This window comes from Oncorhynchus keta, chromosome 32 (assembly GCF_023373465.1).
Source record: "Oncorhynchus keta strain PuntledgeMale-10-30-2019 chromosome 32, Oket_V2, whole genome shotgun sequence".
NCBI classification, from domain to species: domain Eukaryota; kingdom Metazoa; phylum Chordata; class Actinopteri; order Salmoniformes; family Salmonidae; genus Oncorhynchus; species Oncorhynchus keta.
This window is the reverse complement of record NC_068452.1, coordinates 32,537,467-32,562,690: the sequence shown is the minus strand read 5'-3', so window position 1 is coordinate 32,562,690 and position 25,224 is coordinate 32,537,467. Positions and strand designations below refer to the sequence as shown.

Genomic DNA, 25,224 nt, shown 5'->3' with positions numbered 1-25,224 from the left:
CATTTGTATTCTGTCAGACGTTCCTCTTTTCACTCTGTTGATTAGGTTAGTATTGTGGTGTAACTACAATGTTGATCCATCCTCAGTGTTCTCCTATCACAGCTCATAAACTCTGTAACTGTTTTAAATAGGTGCCCCTCTTTGCGAGGCATTGGAAAACCTGATCATTGTGGTTGAATCTGGGTCCATTGTTTGACATATTAAGCAAATGTTGACTTTTTAATATATTTAGGCTTGCCATAACAAAGGGGTTGAATACTTATTGACTCAACACATTTCAGCTTTTCATTTGTAATCAATATGTAAAAATTCCTCAAATATAATTCCACTTTGACATTGTGGTATTGTTTGTAGGCCAGTGACCAAAAATCTCTATTTAATCCATTTTAAATTCAAGCTGTAACACAACAACATGTGGAAGAAGTTAAGGGGAGCCAATACTTTGGAAGGGACTGTATATATACAGACTAGTTCATAAAAAGGAATGGCTTATGGCATCACGGAAGTAGAGTTTTGCTTTAGAGTAGAGAAGGGTATTTACAGTACTATATAGGTAGAGAACATTGAACAGAACAACATGAATTGGGGTATTTACAGTACTATATAGGTAGAGAACATTGAACAGAACAACATGAATTGGGGTATTTACAGTACTATATAGGCAGAGAACATTGAACAGAACAACATGAATTGGGGTATTTACAGTACTATATAGGTAGAGAACATTGAACAGAACAACATGAATTGGGGTATTTACAGTACTATATAGGTAGAGAACATTGAACAGAACAACATGAATTGGGGTATTTACAGTACTATATAGGTAGAGAACATTGAACAGAACAACATGAATTGGGGTATTTACAGTACTATATAGGTAGAGAACATTGAACAGAACAACATGAATTGGGGTATTTACAGTACTATATAGGTAGAGAACATTGAACAGAACAACATGAATTGGGGTATTTACAGTACTATATAGGTAGAGAACATTGAACAGAACAACATGAATTGGGGTATTTACAGTACTATATAGGTAGAGAACATTGAACAGAACAACATGAATTGGGGTATTTACAGTACTATATAGGTAGAGAACATTGAACAGAACAACATGAATTGGGGTATTTACAGTACTATATAGGTAGAGAACATTGAACAGAACAACATGAATTGGGGTATTTACAGTACTATATAGGTAGAGAACATTGAACAGAACAACATGAATTGGGGTATTTACAGTACTATATAGGTAGAGAACATTGAACAGAACAACATGAATTGGGGTATTTACAGTACTATATAGGTAGAGAACATTGAACAGAACAATATGAATTGGGGTATTTACAGTACTATATAGGTAGAGAACATTGAACAGAACAACATGAATTGGGGTATTTACAGTACTATATAGGTAGAGAACATTGAACAGAACAACATGAATTGGGGTATTTACAGTACTATATAGGTAGAGAACATTGAACAGAACAACATGAATTGGGGTATTTACAGTACTATATAGGTAGAGAACATTGAACAGAACAACATGAATTGGGGTATTTACAGTACTATATAGGTAGAGAACATTGAACAGAACAACATGAATTGGGGTATTTACAGTACTATATAGGTAGAGAACATTGAACAGAACAACATGAATTGGGGTATTTACAGTACTATATAGGTAGAGAACATTGAACAGAACAACATGAATTGGGGTATTTACAGTACTATATAGGTAGAGAACATTGAACAGAACAACATGAATTGGGGTATTTACAGTACTAAATAGGTAGAGAACATTGAACAGAACAACATGAATTGGGGTATTTACAGTACTAAATAGGTAGAGAACATTGAACAGAACAACATGAATTGGGGTATTTACAGTACTATATAGGTAGAGAACATTGAACAGAACAACATGAATTGGGGTATTTACAGTACTATATAGGTAGAGAACATTGAACAGAACAACATGAATTGGGGTATTTACAGTACTATATAGGTAGAGAACATTGAACAGGTAGAGAACATTGAACAGAACAACATGAATTGGGGTATTTACAGTACTATATAGGTAGAGAACATTGAACAGAACAACATGAATTGGGGTATTTACAGTACTATATAGGTAGAGAACATTGAACAGAACAACATGAATTGGGGTATTTACAGTACTATATAGGTAGGAACATTGAACAGAACAATATTTGAACAGAACAGAACAACATGAATTGGGGTATTTACAGTACTATATAGGTAGAGAACATTGAACAGAACAACATGAATTGGGGTATTTACAGTACTATATAGGTAGAGAACATTGAACAGAACAACATGAATTGGGGTATTTACAGTACTATATAGGTAGAGAACATTGAACAGAACAACATGAATTGGGGTATTTACAGTACTATATAGGTAGAGAACATTGAACAGAACAACATGAATTGGGGTATTTACAGTACTATATAGGTAGAGAACATTGAACAGAACAACATGAATTGGGGTATTTACAGTACTATATAGGTAGAGAACATTGAACAGAACAACATGAATTGGGGTATTTACAGTACTATATAGGTAGAGAACATTGAACAGAACAACATGAATTGGGGTATTTACAGTACTATATAGGTAGAGAACATTGAACAGAACAACATGAATTGGGGTATTTACAGTACTAAATAGGTAGAGAACATTGAACAGAACAACATGAATTGGGGTATTTACAGTACTAAATAGGTAGAGAACATTGAACAGAACAACATGAATTGGGGTATTTACAGTACTATATAGGTAGAAAACATTGAACAGAACAACATGAATTGGGGTATTTACAGTACTATATAGGTAGAGAACATTGAACAGAACAACATGAATTGGGGTATTTACAGTACTATATAGGTAGAGAACATTGAACAGAACAACATGAATTGGGGTATTTACAGTACTATATAGGTAGAGAACATTGAACAGAACAACATGAATTGGGGTATTTACAGTACTAAATAGGTAGAGAAGATTGAACAGAACAACATGAATTGGGGTATTTACAGTACTATATAGGTAGAGAACATTGAACAGAACAACATGAATTGGGGTATTTACAGTACTATATAGGTAGAGAACATTGAACAGAACAACATGAATTGGGGTATTTACAGTACTATATAGGTAGAGAACATTGAACAGAACAACATGAATCGCGGTATTTACAGTACTATATAGGTAGAGAACATTGAACAGAACAACATGAATCGGGGTATTTACAGTACTATATAGGTAGAGAACATTGAACAGAACAACATGAATCGGGGTATTTACAGTACTATATAGGTAGAGAACATTGAACAGAACAACATGAATTGGGGTATTTACAGTACTATATAGGTAGAGAACATTGAACAGAACAACATGAATTGGGGTATTTACAGTACTATATAGGTAGAGAACATTGAACAGAACAACATGAATTGGGGTATTTACAGTACTAAATAGGTAGAGAAGATTGAACAGAACAACATGAATTGGGGTATTTACAGTACTAAATAGGTAGAGAACATTGAACAGAACAACATGAATTGGGGTATTTACAGTACTATATAGGTAGAGAACATTGAACAGAACAACATGAATTGGGGTATTTACAGTACTATATAGGTAGAGAACATTGAACAGAACAACATGAATTGGGGTATTTACAGTACTATATAGGTAGAGAACATTGAACAGAACAACATGAATTGGGGTATTTACAGTACTATATAGGTAGAGAACATTGAACAGAACAACATGAATTGGGGTATTTACAGTACTATATAGGTAGAGAACATTGAACAGAACAACATGAATTGGGGTATTTACAGTACTATATAGGTAGAGAACATTGAACAGAACAACATGAATTGGGGTATTTACAGTACTATATAGGTAGAGAACATTGAACAGAACAACATGAATTGGGGTATTTACAGTACTATATAGGTAGAGAAGATTGAACAGAACAACATGAATTGGGGTATTTACAGTACTATATAGGTAGAGAACATTGAACAGAACAACATGAATTGGGGTATTTACAGTACTATATAGGTAGAGAACATTGAACAGAACAACATGAATCGCGGTATTTACAGTACTATATAGGTAGAGAACATTGAACAGAACAACATGAATCGGGGTATTTACAGTACTATATAGGTAGAGAACATTGAACAGAACAACATGAATTGGGGTATTTACAGTACTATATAGGTAGAGAACATTGAACAGAACAACATGAATTGGGGTATTTACAGTACTATATAGGTAGAGAACATTGAACAGAACAACATGAATTGGGGTATTTACAGTACTATATAGGTAGAGAACATTGAACAGAACAACATGAATTGGGGTATTTACAGTACTATATAGGTAGAGAACATTGAACAGAACAACATGAATTGGGGTATTTACAGTACTATATAGGTAGAGAACATTGAACAGAACAACATGAATTGGGGTATTTACAGTACTATATAGGTAGAGAACATTGAACAGAACAACATGAATTGGGGTATTTACAGTACTATATAGGTAGAGAACATTGAACAGAACAACATGAATTGGGGTATTTACAGTACTATATAGGTAGAGAACATTGAACAGAACAACATGAATTGGGGTATTTACAGTACTATATAGGTAGAGAACATTGAACAGAACAACATGAATTGGGGTATTTACAGTACTATATAGGTAGAGAACATTGAACAGAACAACATGAATTGGGGTATTTACAGTACTATATAGGTAGAGAACATTGAACAGAACAACATGAATCGGGGTATTTACAGTACTATATAGGTAGAGAAGATTGAACAGAACAACATGAATTGGGGTATTTACAGTACTATATAGGTAGAGAACATTGAACAGAACAACATGAATTGGGGTATTTACAGTACTATATAGGGAGAGAACATTGACCAGAACAACATGAATTGGGGTATTTACAGTACTAAATAGGTAGAGAAGATTGAACAGAACAACATGAATTGGGGTATTTACAGTACTAAATAGGTAGAGAACATTGAACAGAACAACATGAATTGGGGTATTTACAGTACTATATAGGTAGAGAACATTGAACAGAACAACATGAATTGGGGTATTTACAGTACTATATAGGTAGAGAAAATTGAACAGAACAACATGAATTGGGGTATTTACAGTACTATATAGGTAGAGAACATTGAACAGAACAACATGAATTGGGGTATTTACAGTACTATATAGGTAGAGAACATTGAACAGAACAACATGAATTGGGGTATTTACAGTACTATATAGGTAGAGAACATTGAACAGAACAACATGAATTGGGGTATTTACAGTACTATATAGGTAGAGAACATTGAACAGAACAACATGAATTGGGGTATTTACAGTACTATATAGGTAGAGAACATTGAACAGAACAACATGAATTGGGGTATTTACAGTACTATATAGGTAGAGAACATTGAACAGAACAACATGAATCGGGGTATTTACAGTACTATATAGGCAGAGAACATTGAACAGAACAACATGAATCGGGGTATTTACAGTACTATATAGGTAGAGAAGGTTGAACAGAACAACATGAATCGGGGTATTTACAGTACTATATAGGTAGAGAACGTTGAACAGAACAACATGAATCGGGGTATTTACAGTACTATATAGGTAGAGAACGTTGACCAGAACAACATGAATTGGGGTATTTACAGTACTAAATAGGTAGAGAAGATTGAACAGAACAACATGAATTGGGGTATTTACAGTACTAAATAGGTAGAGAACATTGAACAGAACAACATGAATTGGGGTATTTACAGTACTATATAGGTAGAGAACATTGAACAGAACAACATGAATTGGGGTATTTACAGTACTATATAGGTAGAGAACATAGAACAGAACAACATGAATTGGGGTATTTACAGTACTAAATAGGTAGAGAAGATTGAACAGAACAACATGAATTGGGGTATTTACAGTACTAAATAGGTAGAGAACATTGAACAGAACAACATGAATTGGGGTATTTACAGTACTATATAGGTAGAGAACATTGAACAGAACAACATGAATTGGGGTATTTACAGTACTATATAGGTAGAGTACATTGAACAGAACAACATGAATTGGGGTATTTACAGTACTATATAGGCAGAGAACATTGAACAGAACAACATGAATTGGGGTATTTACAGTACTATATAGGTAGAGAACATTGAACAGAACAACATGAATTGGGGTATTTACAGTACTATATAGGTAGAGAACATTGAACAGAACAACATGAATTGGGGTATTTACAGTACTATATAGGTAGAGAACATTGAACAGAACAACATGAATTGGGGTATTTACAGTACTATATAGGTAGAGAAGATTGAACAGAACAACATGAATTGGGGTATTTACAGTACTATATAGGCAGAGAACATTGAACAGAACAACATGAATTGGGGTATTTACAGTACTATATAGGCAGAGAACATTGAACAGAACAACATGAATTGGGGTATTTACAGTACTATATAGGTAGAGAACATTGAACAGAACAACATGAATTGGGGTATTTACAGTACTATATAGGTAGAGAACATTGAACAGAACAACATGAATTGGGGTATTTACAGTACTATATAGGTAGAGAACATTGAACAGAACAACATGAATTGGGGTATTTACAGTACTATATAGGTAGAGAACATTGAACAGAACAACATGAATTGGGGTATTTACAGTACTATATAGGTAGAGAACATTGAACAGAACAACATGAATTGGGGTATTTACAGTACTATATAGGTAGAGAACATTGAACAGAACAACATGAATTGGGGTATTTACAGTACTATACAGGCAGAGAACATTGAAAGAACAACATGAATTGGGGTATTTACAGTACTATATAGGTAGAGAACATTGAACAGAACAACATGAATTGGGGTATTTACAGTACTATATAGGCAGAGAACATTGAAGAGAACAACATGAATTGGGGTATTTACAGTACTATATAGGTAGAGAAGATTGAACAGAACAACATGAATTGGGGTATTTACAGTACTATATAGGTAGAGAACATTGAACAGAACAACATGAATTGGGGTATTTACAGTACTAAATAGGTAGAGAACATTGAACAGAACAACATGAATTGGGGTATTTACAGTACTATATAGGTAGAGAACATTGAACAGAACAACATGAATTGGGGTATTTACAGTACTATATAGGTAGAGAACATTGAACAGAACAACATGAATTGGGGTATTTACAGTACTATATAGGTAGAGAACATTGAACAGAACAACATGAATTGGGGTATTTACAGTACTATATAGGCAGAGAACATTGAACAGAACAACATGAATTGGGGTATTTACAGTACTATATAGGTAGAGTACATTGAACAGAACAACATGAATTGGGGTATTTACAGTACTATATAGGCAGAGAACATTGAACAGAACAACATGAATTGGGGTATTTACAGTACTATATAGGTAGAGAACATTGAACAGAACAACATGAATTGGGGTATTTACAGTACTATATAGGTAGAGAACATTGAACAGAACAACATGAATTGGGGTATTTACAGTACTATATAGGTAGAGAACATTGAACAGAACAACATGAATTGGGGTATTTACAGTACTATATAGGTAGAGAACATTGAACAGAACAACATGAATTGGGGTATTTACAGTACTATATAGGCAGAGAACATTGAACAGAACAACATGAATTGGGGTATTTACAGTACTATATAGGTAGAGAACATTGAACAGAACAACATGAATTGGGGTATTTACAGTACTATATAGGTAGAGAACATTGAACAGAACAACATGAATCGGGGTATTTACAGTACTATATAGGTAGAGAAGATTGAACAGAACAACATGAATCGGGGTATTTACAGTACTATATAGGTAGAGAACATTGAACAGAACAACATGAATTGGGGTATTTACAGTACTATATAGGGAGAGAACATTGACCAGAACAACATGAATCGGGGTATTTACAGTACTAAATAGGTAGAGAAGATTGAACAGAACAACATGAATTGGGGTATTTACAGTACTAAATAGGTAGAGAACATTGAACAGAACAACATGAATTGGGGTATTTACAGTACTATATAGGTAGAGAACATTGAACAGAACAACATGAATTGGGGTATTTACAGTACTATATAGGTAGAGAAAATTGAACAGAACAACATGAATTGGGGTATTTACAGTACTATATAGGTAGAGAACATTGAACAGAACAACATGAATTGGGGTATTTACAGTACTATATAGGTAGAGAACATTGAACAGAACAACATGAATTGGGGTATTTACAGTACTATATAGGTAGAGAACATTGAACAGAACAACATGAATTGGGGTATTTACAGTACTATATAGGTAGAGAACATTGAACAGAACAACATGAATTGGGGTATTTACAGTACTATATAGGTAGAGAACATTGAACAGAACAACATGAATTGGGGTATTTACAGTACTATATAGGTAGAGAACATTGAACAGAACAACATGAATCGGGGTATTTACAGTACTATATAGGCAGAGAACATTGAACAGAACAACATGAATCGGGGTATTTACAGTACTATATAGGTAGAGAAGATTGAACAGAACAACATGAATCGGGGTATTTACAGTACTATATAGGTAGAGAACATTGAACAGAACAACATGAATTGGGGTATTTACAGTACTATATAGGTAGAGAACATTGAACAGAACAACATGAATTGGGGTATTTACAGTACTAAATAGGTAGAGAACATTGAACAGAACAACATGAATTGGGGTATTTACAGTACTAAATAGGTAGAGAACATTGAACAGAACAACATGAATTGGGGTATTTACAGTACTATATAGGTAGAGAACATTGAACAGAACAACATGAATTGGGGTATTTACAGTACTATATAGGTAGAGAACATTGAACAGAACAACATGAATTGGGGTATTTACAGTACTAAATAGGTAGAGAACATTGAACAGAACAACATGAATTGGGGTATTTACAGTACTAAATAGGTAGAGAACATTGAACAGAACAACATGAATTGGGGTATTTACAGTACTATATAGGTAGAGAACATTGAACAGAACAACATGAATTGGGGTATTTACAGTACTATATAGGTAGAGTACATTGAACAGAACAACATGAATTGGGGTATTTACAGTACTATATAGGCAGAGAACATTGAACAGAACAACATGAATTGGGGTATTTACAGTACTATATAGGTAGAGAACATTGAACAGAACAACATGAATTGGGGTATTTACAGTACTATATAGGTAGAGAACATTGAACAGAACAACATGAATTGGGGTATTTACAGTACTATATAGGTAGAGAACATTGAACAGAACAACATGAATTGGGGTATTTACAGTACTATATAGGTAGAGAAGATTGAACAGAACAACATGAATTGGGGTATTTACAGTACTATATAGGCAGAGAACATTGAACAGAACAACATGAATTGGGGTATTTACAGTACTATATAGGCAGAGAACATTGAACAGAACAACATGAATTGGGGTATTTACAGTACTATATAGGTAGAGAACATTGAACAGAACAACATGAATTGGGGTATTTACAGTACTATATAGGTAGAGAACATTGAACAGAACAACATGAATTGGGGTATTTACAGTACTATATAGGTAGAGAACATTGAACAGAACAACATGAATTGGGGTATTTACAGTACTATATAGGTAGAGAACATTGAACAGAACAACATGAATTGGGGTATTTACAGTACTATATAGGTAGAGAACATTGAACAGAACAACATGAATTGGGGTATTTACAGTACTATATAGGTAGAGAACATTGAACAGAACAACATGAATTGGGGTATTTACAGTACTATACAGGCAGAGAACATTGAAAAGAACAACATGAATTGGGGTATTTACAGTACTATATAGGTAGAGAACATTGAACAGAACAACATGAATTGGGGTATTTACAGTACTATATAGGCAGAGAACATTGAACAGAACAACATGAATTGGGGTATTTACAGTACTATATAGGTAGAGAAGATTGAACAGAACAACATGAATTGGGGTATTTACAGTACTATATAGGTAGAGAACATTGAACAGAACAACATGAATTGGGGTATTTACAGTACTAAATAGGTAGAGAACATTGAACAGAACAACATGAATTGGGGTATTTACAGTACTATATAGGTAGAGAACATTGAACAGAACAACATGAATTGGGGTATTTACAGTACTATATAGGTAGAGAACATTGAACAGAACAACATGAATTGGGGTATTTACAGTACTATATAGGTAGAGAACATTGAACAGAACAACATGAATTGGGGTATTTACAGTACTATATAGGCAGAGAACATTGAACAGAACATTGAACAGAACAACATGAATTGGGGTATTTACAGTACTATATAGGTAGAGAACATTGAACAGAACAACATGAATTGGGGTATTTACAGTACTATATAGGCAGAGAACATTGAACAGAACAACATGAATTGGGGTATTTACAGTACTATATAGGTAGAGAACATTGAACAGAACAACATGAATTGGGGTATTTACAGTACTATATAGGTAGAGAACATTGAACAGAACAACATGAATTGGGGTATTTACAGTACTATATAGGTAGAGAACATTGAACAGAACAACATGAATTGGGGTATTTACAGTACTATATAGGTAGAGAACATTGAACAGAACAACATGAATTGGGGTATTTACAGTACTATATAGGTAGAGAACATTGAACAGAACAACATGAATTGGGGTATTTACAGTACTATATAGGTAGAGAACATTGAACAGAACAACATGAATTGGGGTATTTACAGTACTATATAGGTAGAGAACATTGAACAGAACAACATGAATTGGGGTATTTACAGTACTATATAGGTAGAGAACATTGAACAGAACAACATGAATTGGGGTATTTACAGTACTATATAGGTAGAGAACATTGAACAGAACAACATGAATTGGGGTATTTACAGTACTATATAGGTAGAGAACATTGAACAGAACAACATGAATTGGGGTATTTACAGTACTATATAGGTAGAGAACATTGAACAGAACAACATGAATTGGGGTATTTACAGTACTATATAGGTAGAGAACATTGAACAGAACAACATGAATTGGGGTATTTACAGTACTATATAGGTAGAGAACATTGAACAGAACAACATGAATTGGGGTATTTACAGTACTATATAGGTAGAGAACATTGAACAGAACAACATGAATTGGGGTATTTACAGTACTATATAGGCAGAGAACATTGAACAGAACAACATGAATTGGGGTATTTACAGTACTATATAGGTAGAGAACATTGAACAGAACAACATGAATTGGGGTATTTACAGTACTATATAGGTAGAGAACATTGAACAGAACAACATGAATTGGGGTATTTACAGTACTATATAGGTAGAGAAGATTGAACAGAACAACATGAATTGGGGTATTTACAGTACTATATAGGTAGAGAACATTGAACAGAACAACATGAATTGGGGTATTTACAGTACTAAATAGGTAGAGAACATTGAACAGAACAACATGAATTGGGGTATTTACAGTACTATATAGGTAGAGAACATTGAACAGAACAACATGAATTGGGGTATTTACAGTACTATATAGGTAGAGAACATTGAACAGAACAACATGAATTGGGGTATTTACAGTACTATATAGGTAGAGAACATTGAACAGAACAACATGAATTGGGGTATTTACAGTACTATATAGGTAGAGAACATTGAACAGAACAACATGAATTGGGGTATTTACAGTACTATATAGGTAGAGAACATTGAACAGAACAACATGAATTGGGGTATTTACAGTACTATATAGGTAGAGAACATTGAACAGAACAACATGAATTGGGGTATTTACAGTACTATATAGGTAGAGAACATTGAACAGAACAACATGAATTGGGGTATTTACAGTACTATATAGGTAGAGAACATTGAACAGAACAACATGAATTGGGGTATTTACAGTACTATATAGGCAGAGAACATTGAACAGAACAACATGAATTGGGGTATTTACAGTACTATATAGGTAGAGAACATTGAACAGAACAACATGAATTGGGGTATTTACAGTACTATATAGGTAGAGAACATTGAACAGAACAACATGAATTGGGGTATTTACAGTACTATATAGGTAGAGAACATTGAACAGAACAACATGAATTGGGGTATTTACAGTACTATATAGGTAGAGAACATTGAACAGAACAACATGAATTGGGGTATTTACAGTACTATATAGGTAGAGAACATTGAACAGAACAACATGAATTGGGGTATTTACAGTACTATATAGGTAGAGAACATTGAACAGAACAACATGAATTGGGGTATTTACAGTACTATATAGGTAGAGAACATTGAACAGAACAACATGAATTGGGGTATTTACAGTACTATATAGGTAGAGAACATTGAACAGAACAACATGAATTGGGGTATTTACAGTACTATATAGGTAGAGAACATTGAACAGAACAACATGAATTGGGGTATTTACAGTACTATATAGGTAGAGAACATTGAACAGAACAACATGAATTGGGGTATTTACAGTACTATATAGGTAGAGAACATTGAACAGAACAACATGAATTGGGGTATTTACAGTACTATATAGGTAGAGAACATTGAACAGAACAACATGAATTGGGGTATTTACAGTACTATATAGGTAGAGAACATTGAACAGAACAACATGAATTGGGGTATTTACAGTACTATATAGGTAGAGAACATTGAACAGAACAACATGAATTGGGGTATTTACAGTACTATATAGGTAGAGAACATTGAACAGAACAACATGAATTGGGGTATTTACAGTACTATATAGGTAGAGAACATTGAACAGAACAACATGAATTGGGGTATTTACAGTACTATATAGGTAGAGAACATTGAACAGAACAACATGAATTGGGGTATTTACAGTACTAAATAGGTAGAGAAGATTGAACAGAACAACATGAATTGGGGTATTTACAGTACTAAATAGGTAGAGAACATTGAACAGAACAACATGAATTGGGGTATTTACAGTACTATATAGGTAGAGAACATTGAACAGAACAACATGAATTGGGGTATTTACAGTACTATATAGGTAGAGAAAATTGAACAGAACAACATGAATTGGGGTATTTACAGTACTATATAGGTAGAGAACATTGAACAGAACAACATGAATTGGGGTATTTACAGTACTATATAGGTAGAGAACATTGAACAGAACAACATGAATTGGGGTATTTACAGTACTATATAGGTAGAGAACATTGAACAGAACAACATGAATTGGGGTATTTACAGTACTATATAGGTAGAGAACATTGAACAGAACAACATGAATTGGGGTATTTACAGTACTATATAGGTAGAGAACATTGAACAGAACAACATGAATTGGGGTATTTACAGTACTATATAGGTAGAGAACATTGAACAGAACAACATGAATTGGGGTATTTACAGTACTATATAGGTAGAGAACATTGAACAGAACAACATGAATTGGGGTATTTACAGTACTATATAGGTAGAGAACATTGAACAGAACAACATGAATTGGGGTATTTACAGTACTATATAGGTAGAGAACATTGAACAGAACAACATGAATTGGGGTATTTACAGTACTATATAGGTAGAGAACATTGAACAGAACAACATGAATTGGGGTATTTACAGTACTATATAGGTAGAGAACATTGAACAGAACAACATGAATTGGGGTATTTACAGTACTATATAGGTAGAGAACATTGAACAGAACAACATGAATTGGGGTATTTACAGTACTATATAGGTAGAGAACATTGAACAGAACAACATGAATTGGGGTATTTACAGTACTATATAGGTAGAGAACATTGAACAGAACAACATGAATTGGGGTATTTACAGTACTATATAGGTAGAGAACATTGAACAGAACAACATGAATTGGGGTATTTACAGTACTATATAGGTAGAGAACATTGAACAGAACAACATGAATTGGGGTATTTACAGTACTATATAGGTAGAGAACATTGAACAGAACAACATGAATTGGGGTATTTACAGTGACTAAATAGGTAGAGAACATTGAACAGAACAACATGAATTGGGGTATTTACAGTACTATATAGGTAGAGAACATTGAACAGAACAACATGAATTGGGGTATTTACAGTACTATATAGGTAGAGAACATTGAACAGAACAACATGAATTGGGGTATTTACAGTACTATATAGGTAGAGAACATTGAACAGAACAACATGAATTGGGGTATTTACAGTACTATATAGGTAGAGAACATTGAACAGAACAACATGAATTGGGGTATTTACAGTACTATATAGGTAGAGAACATTGAACAGAACAACATGAATTGGGGTATTTACAGTACTATATAGGTAGAGAACATTGAACAGAACAACATGAATTGGGGTATTTACAGTACTATATAGGTAGAGAACATTGAACAGAACAACATGAATTGGGGTATTTACAGTACTATATAGGTAGAGAACATTGAACAGAACAACATGAATTGGGGTATTTACAGTACTATATAGGTAGACAGAGAACATTGAACAGAACAACATGAATTGGGGTATTTACAGTACTATATAGGCAGAGAACATTGAACAGAACAACATGAATTGGGGTATTTACAGTACTATATAGGTAGAGAAGATTGAACAGAACAACATGAATTGGGGTATTTACAGTACTATATAGGTAGAGAACATTGAACAGAACAACATGAATTGGGGTATTTACAGTACTATATAGGTAGAGAACATTGAACAGAACAACATGAATTGGGGTATTTACAGTACTATATAGGTAGAGAACATTGAACAGAACAACATGAATTGGGGTATTTACAGTACTATATAGGTAGAGAACATTGAACAGAACAACATGAATTGGGGTATTTACAGTACTATATAGGTAGAGAACATTGAACAGAACAACATGAATTGGGGTATTTACAGTACTATATAGGTAGAGAACATTGAACAGAACAACATGAATTGGGGTATTTACAGTACTATATAGGTAGAGAACATTGAACAGAACAACATGAATTGGGGTATTTACAGTACTAAATAGGTAGAGAAGATTGAACAGAACAACATGAATTGGGGTATTTACAGTACTATATAGGTAGAGAACATTGAACAGAACAACATGAATTGGGGTATTTACAGTACTATATAGGTAGAGAACATTGAACAGAACAACATGAATTGGGGTATTTACAGTACTATATAGGTAGAGAACATTGAACAGAACAACATGAATTGGGGTATTTACAGTACTATATAGGTAGAGAACATTGAACAGAACAACATGAATTGGGGTATTTACAGTACTATATAGGTAGAGAACATTGAACAGAACAACATGAATTGGGGTATTTACAGTACTATATAGGTAGAGAACATTGAACAGAACAACATGAATTGGGGTATTTACAGTACTATATAGGTAGAGAACATTGAACAGAACAACATGAATTGGGGTATTTACAGTACTATATAGGTAGAGAACATTGAACAGAACAACATGAATTGGGGTATTTACAGTACTAAATAGGTAGAGAACATTGAACAGAACAACATGAATTGGGGTATTTACAGTACTATATAGGTAGAGAACATTGAACAGAACAACATGAATTGGGGTATTTACAGTACTATATAGGTAGAGAACATTGAACAGAACAACATGAATTGGGGTATTTACAGTACTATATAGGTAGAGAACATTGACCAGAACAACATGAATTGGGGTATTTACAGTACTAAATAGGTAGAGAAGATTGAACAGAACAACATGAATTGGGGTATTTACAGGACTAAATAGGTAGAGAACATTGAACAGAACAACATGAATTGGGGTATTTACAGTACTATATAGGTAGAGAACATTGAACAGAACAACATGAATTGGGGTATTTACAGTACTATATAGGTAGAGAAAATTGAACAGAACAACATGAATTGGGGTATTTACAGTACTATATAGGTAGAGAACATTGAACAGAACAACATGAATTGGGGTATTTACAGTACTATATAGGTAGAGAACATTGAACAGAACAACATGAATTGGGGTATTTACAGTACTATATAGGTAGAGAACATTGAACAGAACAACATGAATTGGGGTATTTACAGTACTATATAGGTAGAGAACATTGAACAGAACAACATGAATTGGGGTATTTACAGTACTATATAGGTAGAGAACATTGAACAGAACAACATGAATTGGGGTATTTACAGTACTATATAGGTAGAGAACATTGAACAGAACAACATGAATTGGGGTATTTACAGTACTATATAGGTAGAGAACATTGAACAGAACAACATGAATTGGGGTATTTACAGTACTATATAGGTAGAGAACATTGAACAGAACAACATGAATTGGGGTATTTACAGTACTATATAGGTAGAGAACATTGAACAGAACAACATGAATTGGGGTATTTACAGTACTATATAGGTAGAGAACATTGAACAGAACAACATGAATTGGGGTATTTACAGTACTATATAGGTAGAGAACATTGAACAGAACAACATGAATTGGGGTATTTACAGTACTATATAGGTAGAGAACATTGAACAGAACAACATGAATTGGGGTATTTACAGTACTATATAGGTAGAGAACATTGAACAGAACAACATGAATTGGGGTATTTACAGTACTATATAGGTAGAGAACATTGAACAGAACAACATGAATTGGGGTATTTACAGTACTATATAGGTAGAGAACATTGAACAGAACAACATGAATTGGGGTATTTACAGTACTATATAGGTAGAGAACATTGAACAGAACAACATGAATTGGGGTATTTACAGTACTAAATAGGTAGAGAACATTGAACAGAACAACATGAATTGGGGTATTTACAGGACTAAATAGGTAGAGAACATTGAACAGAACAACATGAATTGGGGTATTTACAGTACTATATAGGTAGAGAACATTGAACAGAACAACATGAATTGGGGTATTTACAGTACTATATAGGTAGAGAACATTGAACAGAACAACATGAATTGGGGTATTTACAGTACTATATAGGTAGAGAACATTGAACAGAACAACATGAATTGGGGTATTTACAGTACTATATAGGTAGAGAACATTGAACAGAACAACATGAATTGGGGTATTTACAGTACTATATAGGTAGAGAACATTGAACAGAACAACATGAATTGGGGTATTTACAGTACTATATAGGTAGAGAACATTGAACAGAACAACATGAATTGGGGTATTTACAGTACTATATAGGTAGAGAACATTGAACAGAACAACATGAATTGGGGTATTTACAGTACTATATAGGTAGAGAACATTGAACAGAACAACATGAATTGGGGTATTTACAGTACTATATAGGTAGAGAACATTGAACAGAACAACATGAATTGGGGTATTTACAGTACTATATAGGCAGAGAACATTGAACAGAACAACATGAATTGGGGTATTTACAGTACTATATAGGTAGAGAACATTGAACAGAACAACATGAATTGGGGTATTTACAGTACTATATAGGTAGAGAACATTGAACAGAACAACATGAATTGGGGTATTTACAGTACTATATAGGTAGAGAACATTGAACAGAACAACATGAATTGGGGTATTTACAGTACTATATAGGTAGAGAACATTGAACAGAACAACATGAATTGGGGTATTTACAGTACTATATAGGTAGAGAACATTGAACAGAACAACATGAATTGGGGTATTTACAGTACTATATAGGTAGAGAACATTGAACAGAACAACATGAATTGGGGTATTTACAGTACTATATAGGTAGAGAACATTGAACAGAACAACATGAATTGGGGTATTTACAGTACTATATAGGTAGAGAACATTGAACAGAACAACATGAATTGGGGTATTTACAGTACTAAATAGGTAGAGAACATTGAACAGAACAACATGAATTGGGGTATTTACAGTACTATATAGGTAGAGAACATTGAACAGAACAACATGAATTGGGGTATTTACAGTACTATATAGGTAGAGAACATTGAACAGAACAACATGAATTGGGGTATTTACAGTACTATATAGGTAGAGAACATTGAACAGAACAACATGAATTGGGGTATTTACAGTACTATATAGGTAGAGAACATTGAACAGAACAACATGAATTGGGGTATTTACAGTACTATATAGGTAGAGAACATTGAACAGAACAACATGAATTGGGGTATTTACAGTACTATATAGGTAGAGAACATTGAACAGAACAACATGAATTGGGGTATTTACAGTACTATATAGGTAGAGAACATTGAACAGAACAACATGAATTGGGGTATTTACAGTACTATATAGGTAGAGAACATTGAACAGAACAACATGAATTGGGGTATTTACAGTACTATATAGGTAGAGAACATTGAACAGAACAACATGAATCGGGATATTTACAGTACTATATAGGTAGAGAAGATTGAACAGAACAACATTAATTGGGGTATTTACAGTACTATATAGGTAGAGAACATTGAACAGAACAACATGAATCGGGGTATTTACAGTACTATATAGGTAGAGAACATTGACCAGAACAACATGAATTGGGGTATTTACAGTACTAAATAGGTAGAGAAGATTGAACAGAACAACATGAATTGGGGTATTTACAGGACTAAATAGGTAGAGAACATTGAACAGAACAACATGAATTGGGGTATTTACAGTACTATATAGGTAGAGAACATTGAACAGAACAACATGAATTGGGGTATTTACAGTACTATATAGGTAGAGAAAATTGAACAGAACAACATGAATTGGGGTATTTACAGTACTATATAGGTAGAGAACATTGAACAGAACAACATGAATTGGGGTATTTACAGTACTATATAGGTAGAGAACATTGAACAGAACAACATGAATTGGGGTATTTACAGTACTATATAGGTAGAGAACATTGAACAGAACAACATGAATTGGGGTATTTACAGTACTATATAGGTAGAGAACATTGAACAGAACAACATGAATTGGGGTATTTACAGTACTATATAGGTAGAGAACATTGAACAGAACAACATGAATTGGGGTATTTACAGTACTATATAGGTAGAGAACATTGGACAGAACAACATGAATTGGGGTATTTACAGTACTATATAGGTAGAGAACATTGAACAGAACAACATGAATCGGGGTATTTACAGTACTATATAGGCAGAGAACATTGAACAGAACAACATGAATTGGGGTATTTACAGTACTATATAGGTAGAGAACATTGAACAGAACAACATGAATTGGGGTATTTACAGTACTATATAGGTAGAGAACATTGAACAGAACAACATGAATTGGGGTATTTACAGTACTATATAGGTAGAGAACATTGACCAGAACAACATGAATTGGGGTATTTACAGTACTAAATAGGTAGAGAAGATTGAACAGAACAACATGAATTGGGGTATTTACAGTACTAAATAGGTAGAGAACATTGAACAGAACAACATGAATTGGGGTATTTACAGTACTATATAGGTAGAGAACATTGAACAGAACAACATGAATTGGGGTATTTACAGTACTATATAGGTAGAGAACATTGAACAGAACAACATGAATTGGGGTATTTACAGTACTATATAGGTAGAGAACATTGAACAGAACAACATGAATTGGGGTATTTACAGTACTATATAGGTAGAGAACATTGAACAGAACAACATGAATTGGGGTATTTACAGTACTATATAGGTAGAGAACATTGAACAGAACAACATGAATTGGGGTATTTACAGTACTATATAGGTAGAGAACATTGAACAGAACAACATGAATTGGGGTATTTACAGTACTATATAGGTAGAGAACATTGAACAGAACAACATGAATTGGGGTATTTACAGTACTATATAGGTAGAGAACATTGAACAGAACAACATGAATTGGGGTATTTACAGTACTAAATAGGTAGAGAACATTGAACAGAACAACATGAATTGGGGTATTTACAGTACTATATAGGTAGAGAACATTGAACAGAACAACATGAATTGGGGTATTTACAGTACTATATAGGTAGAGAACATTGAACAGAACAACATGAATTGGGGTATTTACAGTACTATATAGGTAGAGAACATTGAACAGAACAACATGAATTGGGGTATTTACAGTACTATATAGGTAGAGAACATTGAACAGAACAACATGAATTGGGGTATTTACAGTACTATATAGGTAGAGAACATTGAACAGAACAACATGAATTGGGGTATTTACAGTACTATATAGGTAGAGAACATTGAACAGAACAACATGAATTGGGGTATTTACAGTACTATATAGGTAGAGAACATTGAACAGAACAACATGAATTGGGGTATTTACAGTACTATATAGGTAGAGAACATTGAACAGAACAACATGAATTGGGGTATTTACAGTACTATATAGGTAGAGAACATTGAACAGAACAACATGAATTGGGGTATTTACAGTACTATATAGGTAGAGAAGATTGAACAGAACAACATGAATTGGGGTATTTACAGTACTATATAGGTAGAGAACATTGAACAGAACAACATGAATTGGGGTATTTACAGTACTATATAGGTAGAGAACATTGAACAGAACAACATGAATTGGGGTATTTACAGTACTAAATAGGTAGAGAAGATTGAACAGAACAACATGAATTGGGGTATTTACAGGACTAAATAGGTAGAGAACATTGAACAGAACAACATGAATTGGGGTATTTACAGTACTATATAGGTAGAGAACATTGAACAGAACAACATGAATTGGGGTATTTACAGTACTATATAGGTAGAGAAATTGAACAGAACAACATGAATTGGGGTATTTACAGTACTATATAGGTAGAGAACATTGAACAGAACAACATGAATTGGGGTATTTACAGTACTATATAGGTAGAGAACATTGAACAGAACAACATGAATTGGGGTATTTACAGTACTATATAGGTAGAGAACATTGAACAGAACAACATGAATTGGGGTATTTACAGTACTATATAGGTAGAGAACATTGAACAGAACAACATGAATTGGGGTATTTACAGTACTATATAGGTAGAGAACATTGAACAGAACAACATGAATTGGGGTATTTACAGTACTATATAGGTAGAGAACATTGAACAGAACAACATGAATTGGGGTATTTACAGTACTATATAGGTAGAGAACATTGAACAGAACAACATGAATTGGGGTATTTACAGTACTATATAGGCAGAGAACATTGAACAGAACAACATGAATTGGGGTATTTACAGTACTATATAGGTAGAGAACATTGAACAGAACAACATGAATTGGGGTATTTACAGTACTATATAGGTAGAGAACATTGAACAGAACAACATGAATTGGGGTATTTACAGTACTATATAGGTAGAGAACATTGAACAGAACAACATGAATTGGGGTATTTACAGTACTATATAGGTAGAGAACATTGAACAGAACAACATGAATTGGGGTATTTACAGTACTAAATAGGTAGAGAAGATTGAACAGAACAACATGAATTGGGGTATTTACAGTACTATATAGGTAGAGAACATTGAACAGAACAACATGAATTGGGGTATTTACAGTACTATATAGGTAGAGAACATTGAACAGAACAACATGAATTGGGGTATTTACAGTACTATATAGGTAGAGAACATTGAACAGAACAACATGAATTGGGGTATTTACAGTACTATATAGGTAGAGAACATTGAACAGAACAACATGAATTGGGGTATTTACAGTACTATATAGGTAGAGAACATTGAACAGAACAACATGAATTGGGGTATTTACAGTACTATATAGGTAGAGAACATTGAACAGAACAACATGAATTGGGGTATTTACAGTACTATATAGGTAGAGAACATTGAACAGAACAACATGAATTGGGGTATTTACAGTACTATATAGGTAGAGAACATTGAACAGAACAACATGAATTGGGGTATTTACAGTACTATATAGGTAGAGAACATTGAACAGAACAACATGAATTGGGGTATTTACAGTACTATATAGGTAGAGAACATTGAACAGAACAACATGAATTGGGGTATTTACAGTACTATATAGGTAGAGAACATTGAACAGAACAACATGAATTGGGGTATTTACAGTACTATATAGGTAGAGAACATTGAACAGAACAACATGAATTGGGGTATTTACAGTACTAAATAGGTAGAGAACATTGAACAGAACAACATGAATTGGGGTATTTACAGTACTATATAGGTAGAGAACATTGAACAGAACAACATGAATTGGGGTATTTACAGTACTATATAGGTAGAGAACATTGAACAGAACAACATGAATTGGGGTATTTACAGTACTATATAGGTAGAGAACATTGAACAGAACAACATGAATTGGGGTATTTACAGTACTATAGGTAGAGAACATTGAACAGAACAACATGAATTGGGGTATTTACAGTACTATATAGGTAGAGAACATTGAACAGAACAACATGAATTGGGGTATTTACAGTACTATATAGGTAGAGAACATTGAACAGAACAACATGAATTGGGGTATTTACAGTACTATATAGGTAGAGAACATTGAACAGAACAACATGAATTGGGGTATTTACAGTACTATATAGGTAGAGAACATTGAACAGAACAACATGAATTGGGGTATTTACAGTACTATATAGGTAGAGAACATTGGACAGAACAACATGAATTGGGGTATTTACAGTACTATATAGGTAGAGAACATTGAACAGAACAACATGAATTGGGGTATTTACAGTACTATATAGGCAGAGAACATTGAACAGAACAACATGAATTGGGGTATTTACAGTACTATATAGGTAGAGAAGATTGAACAGAACAACATGAATTGGGGTATTTACAGTACTATATAGGTAGAGAACATTGAACAGAACAACATGAATTGGGGTATTTACAGTACTATATAGGTAGAGAACATTGAACAGAACAACATGAATTGGGGTATTTACAGTACTAAATAGGTAGAGAACATTGAACAGAACAACATGAATTGGGGTATTTACAGTACTAAATAGGTAGAGAACATTGAACAGAACAACATGAATTGGGGTATTTACAGTACTATATAGGTAGAGAACATTGAACAGAACAACATGAATTGGGGTATTTACAGTACTATATAGGTAGAGAACATTGAACAGAACAACATGAATTGGGGTATTTACAGTACTATATAGGTAGAGAACATTGAACAGAACAACATGAATTGGGGTATTTACAGTACTAAATAGGTAGAGAACATTGAACAGAACAACATGAATTGGGGTATTTACAGTACTATATAGGTAGAGAACATTGAACAGAACAACATGAAATGGGGTATTTACAGTACTATATAGGTAGAGAACATTGAACAGAACAACATGAATTGGGGTATTTACAGTAATATATAGGCAGAGAACATTGAACAGAACAACATGAATTGGGGTATTTACAGTACTATATAGGTAGAGAACATTGAACAGAACAACATGAATTGGGGTATTTACAGTACTATATAGGTAGAGAACATTGAACAGAACAACATGAATTGGGGTATTTACAGTACTATATAGGTAGAGAAGATTGAACAGAACAACATGAATTGGGGTATTTACAGTACTATATAGGTAGAGAACATTGAACAGAACAACATGAATTGGGGTATTTACAGTACTATATAGGTAGAGAACATTGAACAGAACAACATGAATTGGGGTATTTACAGTACTACTATAGGTAGAGAACATTGAACAGAACAACATGAATTGGGGTATTTACAGTACTATATAGGTAGAGAACATTGAACAGAACAACATGAATTGGGGTATTTACAGTACTATATAGGTAGAGAACATTGAACAGAACAACATGAATTGGGGTATTTACAGTACTATATAGGTAGAGAACATTGAACAGAACAACATGAATTGGGGTATTTACAGTACTATATAGGTAGAGAACATTGAACAGAACAACATGAATTGGGGTATTTACAGTACTATATAGGTAGAGAACATTGAACAGAACAACATGAATTGGGGTATTTACAGTACTATATAGGTAGAGAACATTGAACAGAACAACATGAATTGGGGTATTTACAGTACTATATAGGTAGAGAACATTGAACAGAACAACATGAATTGGGGTATTTACAGTACTAAATAGGTAGAGAACATTGAACAGAACAACATGAATTGGGGTATTTACAGTACTATATAGGTAGAGAACATTGAACAGAACAACATGAATTGGGGTATTTACAGTACTATATAGGTAGAGAACATTGAACAGAACAACATGAATTGGGGTATTTACAGTACTATATAGGTAGAGAACATTGAACAGAACAACATGAATTGGGGTATTTACAGTACTATATAGGCAGAGAACATTGAAAAGAACAACATGAATTGGGGTATTTACAGTACTATATAGGTAGAGAACATTGAACAGAACAACATGAATTGGGGTATTTACAGTACTATATAGGCAGAGAACATTGAACAGAACAACATGAATTGGGGTATTTACAGTACTATATAGGCAGAGAACATTGAACAGAACAACATGAATTGGGGTATTTACAGTACTATATAGGTAGAGAACATTGAACAGAACAACATGAATTGGGGTATTTACAGTACTATATAGGTAGAGAACATTGAACAGAACAACATGAATTGGGGTATTTACAGTACTATATAGGTAGAGAACATTGAACAGAACAACATGAATTGGGGTATTTACAGTACTATATAGGCAGAGAACATTGAACAGAACAACATGAATTGGGGTATTTACAGTACTATATAGGCAGAGAACATTGAACAGAACAACATGAATTGGGGTATTTACAGTACTATATAGGTAGAGAACATTGAACAGAACAACATGAATTGGGGTATTTACAGTACTA

General features: G+C 33.6%; 1 protein-coding gene across 1 annotated transcript in view; it reads left to right on the top strand.

Annotated features, from left to right (window-relative positions):
- Positions 1-25,224, top strand: part of slc1a9 (solute carrier family 1 member 9) — an 89,042-nt gene that overhangs the window by 44,244 nt on the left and 19,574 nt on the right. The window lies entirely within an intron of this gene.